This window comes from Jatropha curcas, unplaced genomic scaffold (assembly GCF_041381405.1).
Source record: "Jatropha curcas cultivar XTBG-Jc1 unplaced genomic scaffold, XTBG_Jcur_1.0 HiC_scaffold_1176_pilon, whole genome shotgun sequence".
In the NCBI taxonomy this organism is placed as follows: domain Eukaryota; kingdom Viridiplantae; phylum Streptophyta; class Magnoliopsida; order Malpighiales; family Euphorbiaceae; genus Jatropha; species Jatropha curcas.
This window is the reverse complement of record NW_028322615.1, coordinates 23,205-41,941: the sequence shown is the minus strand read 5'-3', so window position 1 is coordinate 41,941 and position 18,737 is coordinate 23,205. Positions and strand designations below refer to the sequence as shown.

The window sequence follows — 18,737 nt, the reverse complement described above, 5'->3', positions numbered from 1 at the left end:
AGACTGACTTAACTAAACCTAGTAATGAGCTGAAATATTGATCAAACCAATGAAAAATAAATTGTTTTTGAAACAACAATTTTTCTTACTGGGGAAAAAAAAAAGACAAAGTGAGAGCAACTTGTAAAAAAAAAATTTAGGGATTGGTTTGATCATAGGTAGATACATATTATCAGATCTAAGCGAGTTTTATTCTTTTCAATCAAAAAATTACTTATTTCCCATTAATTGAATTTGTTTGATGCAACCTCTGGGATCAATAACAGAGAGACAAGAAGAAAATCCAAAGCTTAATCTAGCCTTTTGGATCTTGTTCATGAAGCAATGGTTGCATCTGAATTTCAAGAACTAAAAACATGCTTTAGTAGAATAAAATTAAATGATACATGGGATTCGAATAAAATAAAAGTTTCAGAATAAAAATTGAACTAAAAAATTTTCATTACATTAGACATGTTCTGAGTTTTGACATTCATTCTGCTATTTCTTTTTGGTATGCACTTTATAGATTTGTGCTAGTCATTAACAATTTTGCATATTTGGTCAGCTAAAAATCTGGCTTACCAACATTCATGAAAAGTTGAACATTTATCTTAAGCAAATTACAAAAATTAATATGTGCTCAGAACCCATTTAGCAGAATTAATTGAAACTCAAGACTAGCCAGCAACTAAGCTATGAGAGATTCAACGACCATCGAGAAGGATCGAGTCAGTATCAGAAAAGGAATAAGAAGAAATACTCTCTCTAGATGCAAGAAAAGGCCAATCTCTAGCTGGTCATGGGCCACCTGGAAATAAACCAATACTTGTGTTGTGGGGTCCCTCCAACATGTGGGATCCACACACATTTGAAAAGAAAAAAATAAAATAAAACAAAGAAGACTGCCGAACAAAGAAGAAAAAAAAATTGTTGAAATTTTGGACACGTGATTAACGCGTCCATTCGGTAGACGCGTTAATGACACGTCCCCTTCTCCTATTAGGAGAAGGATTTTCCTAAACTATGTACAAAAACATAAAATGAAAAGATCTACACAGTTAAGTGTAGAAAATTTTAGGAAAGGGTTTCTAAAATTGGGAAAGAGAGAAAATAATAAGGATTGTAATTTTGGGGTGTTTTTGGGAAACACTTAAAGTGTCACTATTTTTGTAATCTCTTTTGTACCTACTATTTTTTAGTGAAAGAATTATTCGGAGTTTTTGTCCCGTGGATGTAGCCCATAACAGTTGAAGGGTGAACCACGTAAATCTCGGTGTTCTTATTTTTCATCTGGCATTTATGGTAATTATTTAATTTTTACCGTTGTTATTATTTCTGGTGGATTCGATCGTCAATATCCAATACGAAATTATTGGAGGTATATGTGGTAATAGTAATTTTATTTTACTTTTACCATCGGTATTTTTCTGCAGGCCCCACTCGGGATCAGTTATAATCCCAACAACCTGAACCATACAATGGTATATCAGGCAGAATAGAATTTCCATCTAAATATTGCAGCACCTGTCTCATCTTCGGCCTAGAAGCTAGTTTTCGTTGTGCACAAAGCAAACCTAGCTTCAAAACTAACTCCATTTCTTTCACAACATAACTACCTTCCAATCTGGGATCAACACACTAAGAATTTCCTCTCTTTTCCAGCATTCAAGAACCCAATCTACTAAGACGACCTCCTCTGGGGATCTTTTTAACTCTACAGGCTTCCTTCCACATGCTACTTCAAGCACAAAGATCCAAAAACCGAAAACATCACTACTAGTAGTAGGCTTTCCTGTTGTAGTTAGTTCTGGTGCAAGATATCCTATGGTTCCAACTAGGGAGGTTGTTTGAGGAGTTGATCCATGATCGTAAAACTTAGCAAGTCCAAAATCCCCTAACCTTCCATTAAGATGAGAATCTAATAAAACATTGCTAGCTTTCACATCTCTATGTAAAACAACTTGTTCCCATTCTTCATGGAGGTAGAAAAGAGAATATGCTACTCCTTTAATGATTTGATATCGTTGAAACCAATCAAGACTAGGTTTTTCATTACTAAATAAAAACTTATCAAGACTTCCATTAGGCATATGTGTTAGATTATTTAATAATCTATATGTGGCCCATGTGATTAAAGGGCTGGTTCTAATTAAGGTGGCCCAAGATGATGGTTATTAGGCTTAATGGATAAGTGCCAATTAGGGTTTTAATACCCTTCCTCTGCCTTATAAAAGTAAAAGGAACCGACAGCTTAGGGTGTACACAGAAAAGAAAACAAAATAGAGAGTGTGACGACTGCCTCAAACATATATGGTGATAGCTTGTTTGAGAGAGCTCATAAAAGAAACTCTCATAGCTGTTGATTATTCTCTGATCATTGAAGGAAAACTTACGGACAAAAGGCCAGAGGAAGAAACATAGATCTGCTGTTACGGTGAGAATCGAATTGCCGCAACGAGGTAACTCATAACATAGATCTGCTGTTATGGATCAAGCTATGCTTTCGCTTATTGTCTATTTCTATCAAATAAATTCTATGAATAATAGATCTGGGCTATATTAAAGATTATTTAACATGTGGTATCAGAGCCTGTACCTGTTCTAGATTTGTTTGATAGCATTTTGTTTGGCTTAATTTATGGAAAATTAATTTCGTATTGTAATGATTGAACGAAGCCCAAATTATAGAAATTTGAAAACTGTTTGTTTTCTTTATGCTCTATAAATTATTATGCTGTTATTTATAGAGATGGTTATGGCATATTATTAGGTTATGTCGTTAAAGTTTTGAGATCTTAATTCAATCTCATAAAAGTTTTCCATAAATCAATGTTTAATGAATGGAAAACTTGTTAGTCACCAAAGTGGCCTTGTCTGGATTAGTTTAGACATTGATTATGCAGCTTTCAATTGTTCATGTTTGTGTGATGCCTTAAATGACATGAAAGTTAAAATTGAACAATTGAGATCATTGATTATGATTTGTTAGGTTACCCAAAGGTAGACCATTAATTATAATCAATGACATTAAAGAGACTTATCATTGGATTAATTAATATGAATGTATATCCAAGATAACATGCATATTGTATGGAGCATTATTGAATAGTTGAATGGAATAAAAAAAAAAAAAAACATAACTAGATTCCAGAAAGGAGCATGGGGCGTGCTGTAATGTAGCACGGGCGTGCTTCTCTCTGACTTACATAAAGGCTCGTAAGTTGCTCCACAATGAAAGTCTATTAAAGTATTTTTCTTCTTGGCATTATTATTGATTAAAGCTATGCATTTAAATATAACCCAAAGGTGAATCTAAATGCATAATTAAAGTTGTTATTTGTTTGAATCCATTTTATGTTTACTCAAAGCATTAACGTATGAGTATATGTGTAATGTTGCAGCTTCCTTTAACATGTTTGCTATGGGCACTAGGTTGATTAAGTTCAATGGATTGAACTATGTTGATTGGTCTGAACAAATCCATTATCAGTTAGGAGTTCTGGACTTAGATCTAGCATTAGTCTCTAAAAAGCCAGCAGCCATTACAGAGACCAGCACTGAAGCTGACAAGTCTCATTATGAGGCTTGGGAGCGGTCTAACAGGCTAAGCTTGAACTTAATGAGGATGACAATGGCTGAAAATGTTAAGCCATCAATGCCCAGAACAGACAATGCGAAAGAGTACATGCTGAAAATTAAGGAATACTCCCAATCGGACATAGCTGACAAATCCATCGTAGGATCCTTGATGAGTGAGCTGACGACCAAGAAGTTTGATTGGTCACAATCCATTCATGATCATGTGATTGGCATGCAGAATTTGGCAGCTAAACTAAAATCAATGGGAATGGATGTGAGTGAATCCTTTTTAGTTCAATTTATTATTAACTCACTTCTTCTTGAGTTTGGTCAGTTCCAGGTGAATTACAACACCCTTAAGGAAAAATGGAACATTCAGGAAATCAAGGCCATGTTGATACAAGAGGAAAGGAGATTAAAGAAATTGAAGAAACACTCCGTCAATCTCAAATTTCATAATGGAACAAGCAGCAGCAACAACAAATCAGGGAAGAAAGGCAAGAAAAGGGACATGCCCCAATGAAGGTTAATGAGGGCCAAATCCGTAAGGAATTGAAGTGCTACTTTTGTAGGAAGAATGGTCACTTCAAGAAGGACTGTTCTAAAAGGAAGATTTGGTTTGAAAAGAAAGGTATACTTTATGTTTCAGTATGTTTTGAATCAAATCTTATTGAAGTGCCTAATAATACCTGGTGGTTAGATTCTGGTGCAACTACTCATGTGTCTCATATTATACATGGATTTCTTTCGATCAACTCATAAATGAAACTGAAAAGTTCCTATTCATGGGAAACATAATGAAGGCACGAATAGAAGGAATTGGGACTTATAGATTGATCCTGGACACTGGTTGTTATTTGGATCTTGAAAAGTGTCTCTATGTTCCCGAATGTGCTAGAAATCTAGTTTCTGTAGGGAGGTTGGATTATGTTGGTTTCAGTTTTAAGATTTGTAATGGTACATTTTCATTAATACAAACTTAAGTACTATTATGGTTCTGGTACTTTGATTGATGGTTTGTATCGTTTTAATCTTGATGCTGAATTTATTGAATCCCTGTTTAATGTTGAACACAATATAGGTAATAAACGTAGTGCACATAATGAATGTTCTGCTTTCTTGTGGCATCAAAGGTTAGATCACATATCCAAAGAAAGGATTTTGAGGTTAGTGAAATGTGAAATCTTACCTCAATTGGACTTCACTGACTGGGATTTGTGTATAAATTGCATTAAAGATAAGCAAACTAAGCACACATTAAAGAATCCAGCCACAAGAAGCAGTGAATTGCTTGAACTTATACACACTGATACATGTGGCCCGCCCTTTTGATGTTCCCTCTTGGGGTGGTGAAAAATATTTTATTACCTTTATCGATGATTTCTCACGGTACGGTTATGTATATTTACTGCATGAAAAGACTCAATCAATGGATATCCTTAAGATATTCATTAATGAGGTAAAAAGGCAGTTAAATAGAAAAGTTAAAGTGGTGAGATCTAATAGAGGTGGTGAATATTATGGTAAATTTAATGAAAATGGACAATGTCCAGGTCCATTTGCAAAGCTCCTTGAAAGTCGAGGCATTTGTGCGCAATACACAATGCCAGGTACACCTCAACAGAATGGTGTAGCTAAAAGGCGGAATCGTACTCTTATGGAAATGGTTAGGAGTATGCTAAGTAATTGTACTATACCTTTATCATTATGGATGCATGCATTAAAGACTACTGCATATTTACTTAATAGGGTTCCCAGTAAGGCAGTTCCTAAGACCCCTTATGAACTGTGGACGGGAAGGAAACCTAGTCTGAGGCATCTTCATGTTTGGGGCTGCCCAGCGGAAGTAAGGATATATAATCCATATGAAAAGAAGCTTGATGCTAGAACGGTTAGTGAATTTTTCATAGGATATCCTGAAAAGTCAAAAGGGTACAGATTTTATTGTCCTAACCATAGTACGAGAATTGTTGAGTCTGGTAATGCTCGGTTTATTGAAAATGGCCAAATTAGTGGGAGCAGTGAACCACGTAAGGTGAATGTGCAAGAGATTTAGATTGAAAATCCAACTCAAATGGATTTTCCTAATGTCTCTTCTCTGGTTGTTGTTCCACTTGTTGTATCACGGTTTAACAACATGGTTGAATAATAAAGCAACATTCCGACCCCACAAAATGACCATATAAATGATGAACCAGCAAATAATGAACAATTCACGAATGATCAAGTGGTTTCATAAGAAATAGCATTACGGAGGTCACAAAGACAAAGAAGGCCAGCTATTTCTAGTGATTATGTGGTTTACTCACTTGAGAATGAATGTGAATTGAGCATTGATAAGGATCCAATCTCTTTCCAGAAAGCCATGGAATGTGATAATTCTGAAAAGTGGTTTAATGCCATGAAGGAAGAAATGCAATCAATGAGTGATAATCAAGTCTGGGATTTAGTCGAGTTGCTTGAGAGGTCAAAATAAATTGGTTGTAAATGGGTTTTTAAGACCAAATGGGACTCTAAGGGCAACATTGAAAGATATAAGACCAGACTTATTGCTAAAGGTTATACTCAGAAGGATGGCATTGATTATAAAGAGACCTTTTCTCCAGTTTCCAAAAAGGACTCTTTAAGAATTATTTTGGCTTTGGTGGCTCAGTATGATCTAGAGCTTCACCAAATAGATGTAAAAACAACCTTTCTTAATGGTGACTTAAAGGAGGAAGTATATATGGACCAACCAGAGGGTTTTGTGTACACAGAAAAGGAAAACTTGGTGTGTAAGTTAAAGAAGTCAATATATGGACTGAAGCAAGCTTCCCGTCAATGGTATCTTAAGTTCAATAATACCATCACTTCATATGGTTTTATAGAAAACACTGTTGATCGGTGTATTTATATGAAGGTTAGTGGGAGCAAGCTCATTATGTTAGTCCTATATGTTGATGACATTCTTCTTGCAACGAATGATGTTGGGTTGTTGCATGATGTAAAGGGTTTTCTCTCTAAGAACTTTGAAATGAAAGATATGGGAGAGGCATCCTTTATGATTGGAATAGAAATATTCTGTGATAGATCACAAGGACTGTTAGGATTGTCTCAAAGAGCTTACATTGATAAGGTATTAGAGAGATTCAGAATGGAAAAATGCTCCGCAGGAATAGTTCCAATTCAGAAAGGAGATAGGTTCAGCGAAATGTAATGTCCTAAAAATGATTTGGAACGTAAAGAGATGGAGTCTATTCCATATGCGTCAGTGGTTGGGAGCTTAATGTATGTTCAGACATGTACTCGACCGGATATTAGTTTCGCCGTAGGAATGTTAGGGCGATATCAAAGTAATCCCGGGATGGACCATTGGAAACCTGCAAAGAAAGTACTTAGGTATTTACAAGGCACTAAGGATCATATACTCACTTATAGAAAGTTCAGCCATCTAGAAGTGGTGGGATACTCGGATTCAGACTATGCCGGTTGTGTAGATTCAAGAAAGTCTACATTTGGCTACTTGTTTCTCCTAGCTGGAGGAGCAGTATCATGGAAAAGTGGAAAGCAGTCTGTCATTGCCACTTCCACAATGGAGGCAGAATTTGTGGCATGCTTTGAGGCCACTGTTCATGCATTGTGGTTGCGAAACTTTGTCTCAAGTCTAGGCATTGTCGACAGTATAGCTAGACCATTGAGAATTTACTGTGATAATTTCGCAGCTGTCTTCTTCTCTATGAATTATAGGTACTCTAAGGGTGCAAAGCACATGGATTTGAAGTACTTATCTATGAAAGAAGAAGTACAAAAACGCAAAGTGTTAATTGAGCATATCGGTACTAATCTGATGATAGCGGATCCGCTAACTAAAGGCTTACCGCCCAAAATCTTCACTGGCCATGTTGATAGGATGGGCATTATAGACAAGTCCTTGTTAGCATGATGTTTAAACTTGTATATATATATATACATATGGTTATTTTGCTCATATTATTGTGACATTTGTGAATTCAATTAAAAATGTGTTTTTGCTTATTTATGTGTTATCCACATTATAGATGTATACAATAATGGTTTGAGTGAGATAACAATAACATTTGATTGTGACAATGTATTGTTTGTTGAATAGTTTCTCCATTAAAGTTTATGAATTGAAGTGGTTTGTGATATATGGAAGGAATCATGTCAATTAATGACTTGTGACCGCCATAATCTGATCATCTTAATTCTAATTAAGGTAAACATGATAGACTCAAGAAATGCACATGGGCCAAGTGGGAGATTGTTAGATTATTTAATAATCTATATGTGGCCCATGTGATTAAAGGGCTGGTTCTAATTAAGGTGGCCCAAGATGATGGTTATTGGACTTAATGAATAAGAGCCAGTTAGGGTTTTAATACCATTCCTCTGCCTTATAAAAGTAAAAGTAATCGACAGCTTAAGGTGTACACAGAAAAGAAAACAAAATAGAGAGTGTGACGGCTGCCTCAAACATATACGGTGATAGCTTGTTTGAGAGAGCTCATAAAAGAAACTCCCGTAGCTGTTGATTATTCTCTGACCATTGAGGGAAAACTTACGGACAAAAGGCCAGAGAAAGAAACATAGATCTGTTGTTACGGTGAGAATCGAATTGCCGCAACGAGGTAACCCATAACATAGATCTGCTGTTATGGATCAAGGTACGCTTTCGCTTATTGTCTATTTCTATCAAACAAATTCTATGAATAATAGATTTGGGCTATATTAAAGATTATTTAACAATATGATCATAAACTAAGAAAAGCTCTCCTTTTCGCCGGCAATACCCTAAAATATGAACAAGATTCCTATGCCTTAGCCTTCCCAAGCTAGCAATTTCAGCTACAAATTCCTTCATTCCTTGTGTTGAATTATGTGAGATTTTCTTTACGGCAATTTGTACATTAGATGAAGGTAGTGCTCCTTTATAAATCCTTCCAAAACCTCCACAACCAAGAAGCTCTTTGTCTTTAAAACCTTTAGTTGCTTTATAAAGATCCTTGTAAGAAAATCTTTGAGGACAGTATTGTTGTTCCCAAACTTCCCGAATTTCTCCATATCTCTTCTTCCTTACCATATAAATAACTGCAGAAATAGTTACCAAAAAAATAATTACAATTGCCAATGGAAGCATAATTGTCAGTTTACCCTTTGATTTTCTTTCATGAGGATGTGAAGGAAGCTTTGAGAGATCAAGACTTTGTGCTTGCCCAATATTGTTAAAGCTCCACCCAAGAATATAATGGTTACTTGCAACAGAACCAGTAGATGCAGAGAAACCAACATACATGGAATCCATGAAAACTAAAGAACGATCAATACTTGTTGATAAAAGAGGCTTTTCTCGCTTTCTACTTTTTAGAGGAGCTACTGTTACATTAAGTAGCTTCTCCATTTGATTATATTCTATCCATGCTTGAATTGGGTTCCCACTAATGAGTTCCAACCTCTTATTTTCTGCTTCATTTTCTGAAAAATATGTGACCGGAGCTGATTCAATAGATGTCAAATTGTTAACATCTACTCCAAAATGATTGTCATTGATATCTCCAAATTCAGGATTCTTAACAGTATCTAACTCAATGGCAAGTAAATGATTGGAAGGTAAGCCTATCGTAGTAGAGTTAAAAAGTCCAACAACAATCACAATTATTATCACCTTCATATAATCACATCACGTGGAAATTAGTCAGTGGCGTTACCTAAACCCCCGACGAGCCGTCTTCCCAAACGGCCCATCCTCTCAAACGTGTGCACTCAGGGAGCCAATCCCCCATATCTGACCGACCGGTCTAATCCTCACATGACTAGTCCTCTCATTCTTTTTACATTCTCTCTTTTCTTTTGCATATCATTCATATCATATCATCAGGTGCACACGGGGGCGCCGATCTCCCATTTACCCGGCCGACGGTCCAATTTCACAATTTCATCATAATCAGGATCCATAATTTACCGACCATCCTCACAAACCCATGGTGACCCACTTCATCCCAATTCCACACAAACAAAGCACAGTATATATATACACAACACAAGTAATCAAGCAATTCGTAATCAGAACAGTAATACAGCACAATATGGCAATTAAGCAAAATAATGCATGATAACATTTAGCCGTGAATGCATGAATGCAGGCGGATGATGCGAATTATCTAACACTACTCACAGTTCTTTATTGTTCTTAATAGAACCCTCTTTACTATTGCCCGTTCTCAGCTTTTGTTTCGACGTTCAGCAGCTTCACAGTATCTAAAAGGAAATTCTAAGTAAGAATTCTAATTCAAGAAATTAAATCTTTAATCGTTAGACAATTACAGTCGTTATTTAATTTATTAAGCTATTTAATTACAGTAGTCTTGTTTATTCATTTATTTTATTCACTTCTTTAATATAAGTGTCTTTAGTAAGTTTAATAGTTCATAATAATGATAATATTAGTAAATCAAAATAAACGTATCATTAATCGTAGTATTAGTTATACCAACAATTTTAAGAATTATTTCCATTTCTTAAAACAATTAGATTTGTTCTAATACTCACACATTAGGATATAAATGATTTATACCACCCATATGTTTTAATTGTTATTTTCCTTATTGTCCATCAATTATACTGAAGCCCGGTTCTTACTGGATGTTTACATTTCTCAATTATCTGTATTTAAGTTCATAAAACTCCAATTTTTTACTAATTCAATTAATCTTATATTCAATTAATTAATTAATTCACATTTTGAACTTTATACCTAAAATGAGTAACGAGGCCTTATAATGTACTGATCGAACATCGGATTTTATTTTCGTGATCCACGCGAAGAGGAGATCATTCTGCCTCTTGAAGGCTCACCGGAGTCTCGCAGGCCGGTCACTGGACCACCGCCGTCGTCGCCGTGCACGGTGGCCGGAAAAATCATCCTTGCCCAGAAATTTGCAACGATCACACCATTCAACTCAAAATTCCCCAAGGAGTCCATTTCAGGCGTTGGTTTAGTGAGATCAACCCTCTAGTCGGTCGAATCAAGCTGACAGCCGCCCCTCACCACCGTTCATGGTGGTTCCAGTTCCTTCCACCAAAACCATAGTTCCTTGGATGGAAAATGTTCACACAAGACAGAGGAATCGATCGGAGCTCACCTTGAAGCTTCACGTCACCAGAATCGCCGGAAATCGAAGGATGAGGATTGTCGATGGAGACAGCCTCGTTTCGCGTCACTAGAGGCTCTACCAGCGTGGAAGGAGGCCGGAAAATGGACCGCAGGCTCCAGGGATGGCGATCGCCACCTCTCACTGTCGATCTGGTGGCCGGAGACGAAAGGAGAGGAAGGAGGGAGGGATCGCGCGACTGGAGAAGAAGAAGGAAAGAAAGGAAAAGAAAAAGAAAGAAAAGAAAGAAGGCTAACGCTTCTAGACCATTCTGGTTCGATTCGAACCGGTTCGGTCTAATTCAATGATTTGACTCGATTCTTGCTCGGTTTGCAGGTTTTTCGCTTGGTTTTCGGATTATTCGTGTAGTTTTCGAAAAATCAATTTAATTCCCGGGTCCGATTCGATTTATTTTAATTATTTTTATTAGGTTCTGTAACATTTCCTCCATTTACTTAATGATAATAAAAATATTAATAGTAATGATTTTAAATTTAGAATAATTAATTTATATATATTTCTAATAGATTAATCGCTGGTGTTTTATATTATTTCTTGAAAATTTTAACTGTTCTCAAATCGAAAATTTCCGAATGAATTATTTTGGGCTTAGGCCCAATTCAAAAATTTGGGCTCGAATTAAGACTGTGTTATATTTGCAGCCCACGCGGTCAAAATTTGCGATTTTTGATTTAATAAAAATGCAAAAGTTTCGAAAATAAAAATTCGGGGTATTACACTGAATCTAATAATTGTTATAAAAGATAAGGAATTTAGAATTTATTGGAAAAAAATTAAATAAATTAAGAAAAAGTACGAAAAGGTGGTTCGAAGAACAAAATCTAAAAGAAAATCAAAGGAGAGGGAAGGAGAAGAGAAACAATTAAGGTTATTATAACATATAATCACATTTTGTAAGATCCTTTTTTACAATATGCTAATAGAAATTTGAATATTTTTATATGAAAATTAAATTTTAGGTACAATAATGTAATAGTCTATAGTTTAGAGTGAATGAGTGAAATAAATTAAAAAGAAAATGAAAAGTTTTACAATTTTAAAATAATTTTTTAAATTAAGAGACAATTAAATTAAAAATAAAAATAGAGAAGTTTTAAGAAAAATGGCATATACCAATTTATTATGTGGTTATTAATTGTTGAAAAATAAATTAAAGAATTGTATTATCAGTGTAATAAATTTATTATTCGGATTATTAATTATTGAAAAAAAGAAATCAAAATTTTTTTCATTGATACTATAAATTTATTACTATCACCGTTTCATTAATTTTTTTTTACACTTTTTGATATTTCACAAGATTAGGAAAAAAAAAAATTCAACCACTTCAATTCTATAAAAAATAATGATAATTGATTAAATTATCCTGTAATTAATTCTTTATAACTAAAATAAATAAAGTTTGGTGGAAATAAATTAATATTCTGAAAATATTTAAAATAATTATTTTAAAAAAAATTATGTACACCTTTTTAATTATAATTAATGTTATAATTATATTTAATATTATATTATTTTTTTATTAAGTTAAAATAATAATTTATAATTTTTACTTAATATTTATTTTTGAAAAATAAAAACAAAAAATTTTTTAATGCTAAACAGGTATTTAAACGAGTTCAGATATTTAAACTGTAATTGTAATCAGGTACGGGACGAGTTCAAGTAGTAAAGGTGAATTTTTAAGTTGGTTCGAGCATCCAATTTATAATCGGATTCAAGTACGAGTAGTGCATTTTTAGCAGGTATTCGACCTGTTCCGATCCTTAGTAGTGGTGGAGTGTTGGTGTACTGATTACAATATATATTTATAAAAAAATATAAAAGTGGAATGATGATTGCGTTTATAAAGTTTTTTTAATCACACGACTAAATATAATAATGAAATATTAATTACATTCCATTACAATACATTTTTCGTTGCATTACATTTTTTACCACGACTCCTTTCGTTTCCGTAAATAAACTTGTAAAAAAATATTTTTCATAATTTTTCATTGTTTGTGGCGTTCAGGAAAATAAGTCAACGGAAAATATTTTCCTGGTCAAAGAAAAATTAAGTCATTTTTTAAGGAAAATAACTTTCCATTTTCGAGAGGGTAAAACATTTTCCGGATATTGACAAATCTTATCATATTTTTTTTAATTTATTAATCATCACAGTCACTACCACTAGTCACTATTTACCACCGACCATCATTTAACCACCACCGCCGGCCACCGGCGACTTTCATAATTTATATTTTCTTTTCATTCTTCTCATATTTAATAATAAAATTTTTAAATTATAAAATTTCTATTATTATTAATATTTATTATGGTTTTATGAGATAAAAACTTTAATATTTTTAATTAATTTTCAATATTACAACTAAATAATGAAAAATAAATCATTTGAAAATAAAAAATATTTTTCAATAAATTATTTTCCTACAATTTATTTTTTAAAAACAAACGGAACATTTGTTATATAGCATTAAATCTAACTAAATATAGCCCGAGTGTATACGTGGCTTTTAAAAAGAAGCCACCAAAATGGTCCATGTGCAGAGGATAATGTTGATGCCGACTCAAAAACAAGTCCAAAAGGTAAAAGCCCAAGGTTAGAACCCATGAGCAAAGCCTTAATGTAAAAAATCTTCCAGATTTCTACATAAGTATTTCCGATGATCTAACTTTAAAATACCACCATCAGCCCAAAAAGACTGAAACTATGCTCTTAATTATAGTGAGATTATGAATTTTAATATGTTAAATTGATATTTTTTACGTGGAAATTTTTGAGATACTGAGAATAAAATTAAAATGAAACGTATTAATTAGAAATTTAGATTGGTATTAAATATTAAAAAAAAAAAAATTCCGTTCATGGTTGGATATTCTGGTGTCCTAAGCCTAGAGGAAATTTCAATGTCGCTTTCGTTATTATGAATAAGAATTCCTTTTTCATTTCTGTTCAATCTATTTCAATAATTTCGTTTCTGTTCAAACAAATCAATATTTTACCTCGTTCATTTGAATATATATATTGATCCGCAAAAGACCTAACGGCCGTTGATGAGAACTGAATTTATATCAGACAAGGAATAGGAAGCACCATCATTGGTAGACGCTACAAAAGTAATTGAATCTGTACATGCTATATAGCTACCTGAAACTAAACTGATATCAGGCGATTTAGCATTTCCATCCAAATACTGCAGAACTTGCCTCAATGTAGGCCTAGCTGCCGGGGAACGATGTGTACAAACCAAACCAAGTTTTAAAACCAACTCCATTTCTTCAACGACATAGTTACTTCCCAATCTTGGATCAACAGACTCGAGAATAACCTCTCTTTTCCAACAACTGAGTACCCAATCGATCAAAACAACCACGTTCTCTTGTCTTTCTTGCTCTACAGGTCTCCTTCCATAAGCTACTTCAAGCATAAAATTCCCAAATGCAAAAACATCACTACTAGTAGTAGGCTTGCCAGTTCTTATAAGCTCCGGTGCTAAATACCCTACCGTTCCTACTACACAAGTTGCTTGAGGATTTGATCCGTGATCATAAAACTTAGAAAGCCCAAAATCCCCTAATCTTCCATTAAGTTCAGAATCTAATAAAACATTACTTGCTTTAACATCTCTATGCAAAACAACTTGTTCCCATTCTTCGTGAAGGTATAGAAGAGCATATGCTACATCTTTTATGATTTGATATCGATGAATCCAATCAAGATTTTGTTTTCCATTGCTAAATAAGAACTTATCAAGACTTCCGTTAGGCATATAATCATAAACCAAAAAAAGCTCTCCTTTTCGCCGACAATAGCCTAAAAGTCTAACCAAATTCCTATGCCTTAGCCTTCCTGTGCTTGCAATTTCAGCTACAAATTCCTTGATGCCTTGTTTAGAATCATGCGAAACTTTCTTGACTGCAACTTGTACATTATTTGAAGGTAATACTCCTTTATAAACCTTTCCAAAACCTCCACACCCGAGAAGCTCTTTGTCATTAAAACCTTTAGTAGCTTTGTAAAGATCCTTATAGGAAATTCTTTGAGGACCATATTGTTGTTCCCAATCTTCGAGAACTTCTCCATAACTTTTCTTCCTCATTGCAAAGATAGTTGCTAATATACTAATGATAAACAAAACAGTTACTGTCACTAATAGAAGTACAATTTTTAATTTTGATTTTCTTTCACGAGGAAGCTTGGGAAGCTTTGAAAGATCTAGACTTTGCGCTTGCCCGCTATCGTTGAAGCTCCACCCAAGAATATAATGGTGACTTGCATAATTAGAACCAGTAGATGCAGAGAAACCAACATACATAGAATCCAAGAAAACTGAAGAAAGATCAATTCTTGTTGACAAAAGAGGCTTTTCTGGTTTCTTGATTGGTAATGGAGCTAGTGTTACATTAACTAGCTTCTCCATTTGATTATAGTCTATCCATACTTGAATTGGATCCCCACAGTTAAGTGCTAGGATTTTGTTTTTGGCTTCATTTGGCAGCAAGTAGGAGGCAGGAGCTGATTCGATAGATGTCAAATTGTTAACATCAACTCCAACATGATTGTCATTGATATCTCCAAATTCCAGGTTCTTTACAGTATCTAATTCAATGGCAAGTAAATGATTGGATGGTAAGCCTATTGTAGAAGCGTTAAAAAGCCCAAGAAATTCAGTTGCTAGTGCTCCTTTGAAAGGTGTAGATGGTGAGATAATAAAGGCAATGCCATGGCCGCCGCCACTTACTCCATTTAAAGGCTCAGGAACTATGGCAAACACAAAGTTGGTAGAAAAAGAGAAAGAATCTGAATTGTTATTGAATTGCAAAGGGAGATGAAAGAAAGCATGACCTATTTGTCGGCGTGAAGTGTTTGTTAGCTCTAGCAAACCATTAGGAAGGACTTTGGCGATACCATTGAGACTTAGATTGGCTTTGATAAAGCCATCATTGTAGATGAATTGTGTTATCCCTTCTGATAAGGCCAAGAAAACAAGAAAAGCTAGCAAAATGATAAGTAATTTAATCAATTTTGCCATTGAAGAAAGTAAAAGAAGGAATTATGTTGTTATCTAGCCTGTTTACTTACATCAGGATATCTTGTAAATTCAATGAACCAGCAGGCTACCCAGAAGTCAAGGTTAGAACAGTTTTAGCTAATTATTAGTTTTTTAAAACGCGTGCCTTGCATGACCCACCGTCCAATAAAAAGTTGTTTTACGATTGATTAATTTTTATAAGCATAATAATAAACCTCATAATACATGTTTTCTTTTAATATTAGTATTTCTAATTGAGTTAAAATATTTATTTTTTAAAATATTTTATTAACTTTTATGAGTATGTAATAATAAGTTTCTTGATATTTTTGTTTATTTCTTTTAAATATTAGTACTCATCATTGAATTAAAATATTTATCCTTCTTTGAATATTAAGATTACTAATTGAGTTCAAATATTTCTAGTTTATTTAAAAATATTTTTCCTTTTTTGTTTTACAAAATGTTTGGTTGTGAAAATATTTTTCAAATTTAGTTTTTTAACTAAGTGAAGACGCGGTCTACACGGATTGTTTTCATAATTTATAATTTATAAATACATATTAAAAATTTATTTTTTTGTTGCTATACATTGTATTTTATAAATTGTATTTAATATATTATTAAAATATTTATTTTTATATTATACTAAATTATTTTGTTATAGAAATTGTAATATCTTTAATTTATATTAAATAAAATTCAATTAATCATGTCTAGCTTTAGTTAAAGTTTATAATTCAAAATTTTAAACATTATATCTTATTATAAATAATTCTATATAAATCCCCTAAAAAAAATAATTATGTACATATAAAGTTTTACAGTTCAAAATAATTCAATATAAATAAATATTATTTATAAATCAATTATGAACTTATGAATACCCTAAAAGAATCAATTCTCTATATATGAAATAATAAAAATTATATGCACATCTATATTACACTGATTTCATTCTCTTTTTTTCTCGTTTGTCAAAATGATAGAACAATCTTAAACCCGCAAAACTATCATCCATATTACTGCATAGCATCAATCAAAATACTAAATTAGCTTGTTGTTTGTTGGGAATAGCTTAGGTGCATTAGCTTTTTTACATAAATAGTATACCGTACAAGTCTTAATCCCAACGTTCTCTTTATCAGAATCACATGATGAGTAATCATCATATACAATAACATACAAATACTCACTAAAAGCAAAATTCAAATCCCTTTCCCCAATTTTTTAAAAAAAAGAAGAAAAAAACTGAAAAAAGGCACTGAATAGAGAAAAAAAAGATTATTATAAAGAGATTATAAAAAACCAAAAAAAATAAAAATAAATAAAAGGATAGGATAGGGTTCTTCATTTAACATAGTCTTTTAAATTCAAAATATATATTGTTTTGTTGTAGATAATTTGTAAACAAATTAAATCATAGCAAAATAAAATAAAATTTACAAAAATAAAAAATTTATAAAAAAAGATAAATAAAAATCTGAACGCAGAGAGCATCTTGAACTTATTTTTTACTTTAGGATTATATATATATATATGTTTTTTATTACAAAAAAAAAATCATTACTTAATTAAATTGATAAAAATTAACATATTTAAAATAATAAAAATTTATGTATAATTTGAAAACCAAATTTTCATCAATATAAAGTTACCCATCAATCAATTTAATTTTTTATAACACTTTTCTTTTTTACATTTTGTAAGTTCCTTTTTTCTATAAATTGCAAAATAAAATTGACATTAATATTCAATAAATATACATATGAGAAGATAAATTTTGTAGGTAATTTGATCCTAGTTTGTCACTAATATTAAATGATCTTTTTTTAATTTTAAAATTAAATTTTATCAGTAATTTATTGTTAATTTATCACTAAATACCGAAAATTTTTTTTTCGGTAAATACTAATTTTTTTTGTAGTGCTTAAAATTTTATGAAAAAAATTTTATATAAAACAATAAATAGGTAACTAAGGAATTATAATTATAATTTTTATTTCAAAATATTGAAATTGCATTAAAAATTGTAAATCGATTGTGATTTAGGGGACGATAACTTTAGTGTCCTTTTTGGTGATAAAATAATTTGCAAGAATAACATCAAAGCTGAATTAGTGAATAAATTAGGATAATTAAACAAATAGTTTTTTCCTTAGGCTGCAGAGAAAATGCACTCGATAGACTATTGACTTGTGATACTCAGCAGTGTTATTAAATCCAGCTCATATATTGACCTCGTTAAAGAATTGGGTGAACGAGTCATTGGTTTAATCAATAAGTCAGTAGTTCAATTAGTGGATCATAAAATATTAATAATTATATTAATTAAATAATTATAATTTTAAAATATCAAAAAATCAGTCTAATCGGGTTTCGCGGATTGACTAATTCAACCATAAGTTAATTGGTTCAATATAATTTCTCTTTTTTAAATAGTTCAAAAAAAAAATCGGCTCGACTTTGAAACTGATTCATTGGTTCTTTGTATTGACATGCCAAATTTAATAACTATGATACTGAGTACTATTTAATTATTTATGGTGGACTTTAAATGTGGAGTTTTTGAAACAATCTTCATTCACATAAGGAAGATCAAGATGTAAGTGGACATGAATTTTAGGGTGTTTGCTCTATTTCAATCCATTTAATAAGAGTACGATAGTTATAAGTGGATTCAGAATAGATTCAGATAATCAAATTAACATTCATGTCAGATACGGATAATTAGAGTACATATATATAAGTCTTTTGATACATGTTATTCATCACCCGCTATATTAAATAGATCTGGTCATGGTACTCATTATATCTTACCATCATTAATAAAATTTTAAATAATCTTGGATTTGAATAATTTAAAATTTATGAATATTATTTTAGCTGAATTTTGAAATGAGTATGTATAATAAAATTTTGAATGAATTCAAATACGAGTACTTAAATAAATTTTCAACAAACACGAATA

The 18,737-nt window shown here is 32.3% G+C and overlaps 2 pseudogenes; both read right to left on the bottom strand.

Moving 5' to 3' along the window:
- Window positions 1-1,428: 1,428 nt before the first annotated feature.
- Window positions 1,429-9,229, bottom strand: LOC149491583 (L-type lectin-domain containing receptor kinase IV.1 pseudogene; annotated as a pseudogene).
- Window positions 9,230-13,769: 4,540 nt separating this feature from the next.
- LOC149491582 (L-type lectin-domain containing receptor kinase SIT2 pseudogene) lies at window positions 13,770-15,769 on the bottom strand (annotated as a pseudogene).
- Window positions 15,770-18,737: the final 2,968 nt, after the last annotated feature.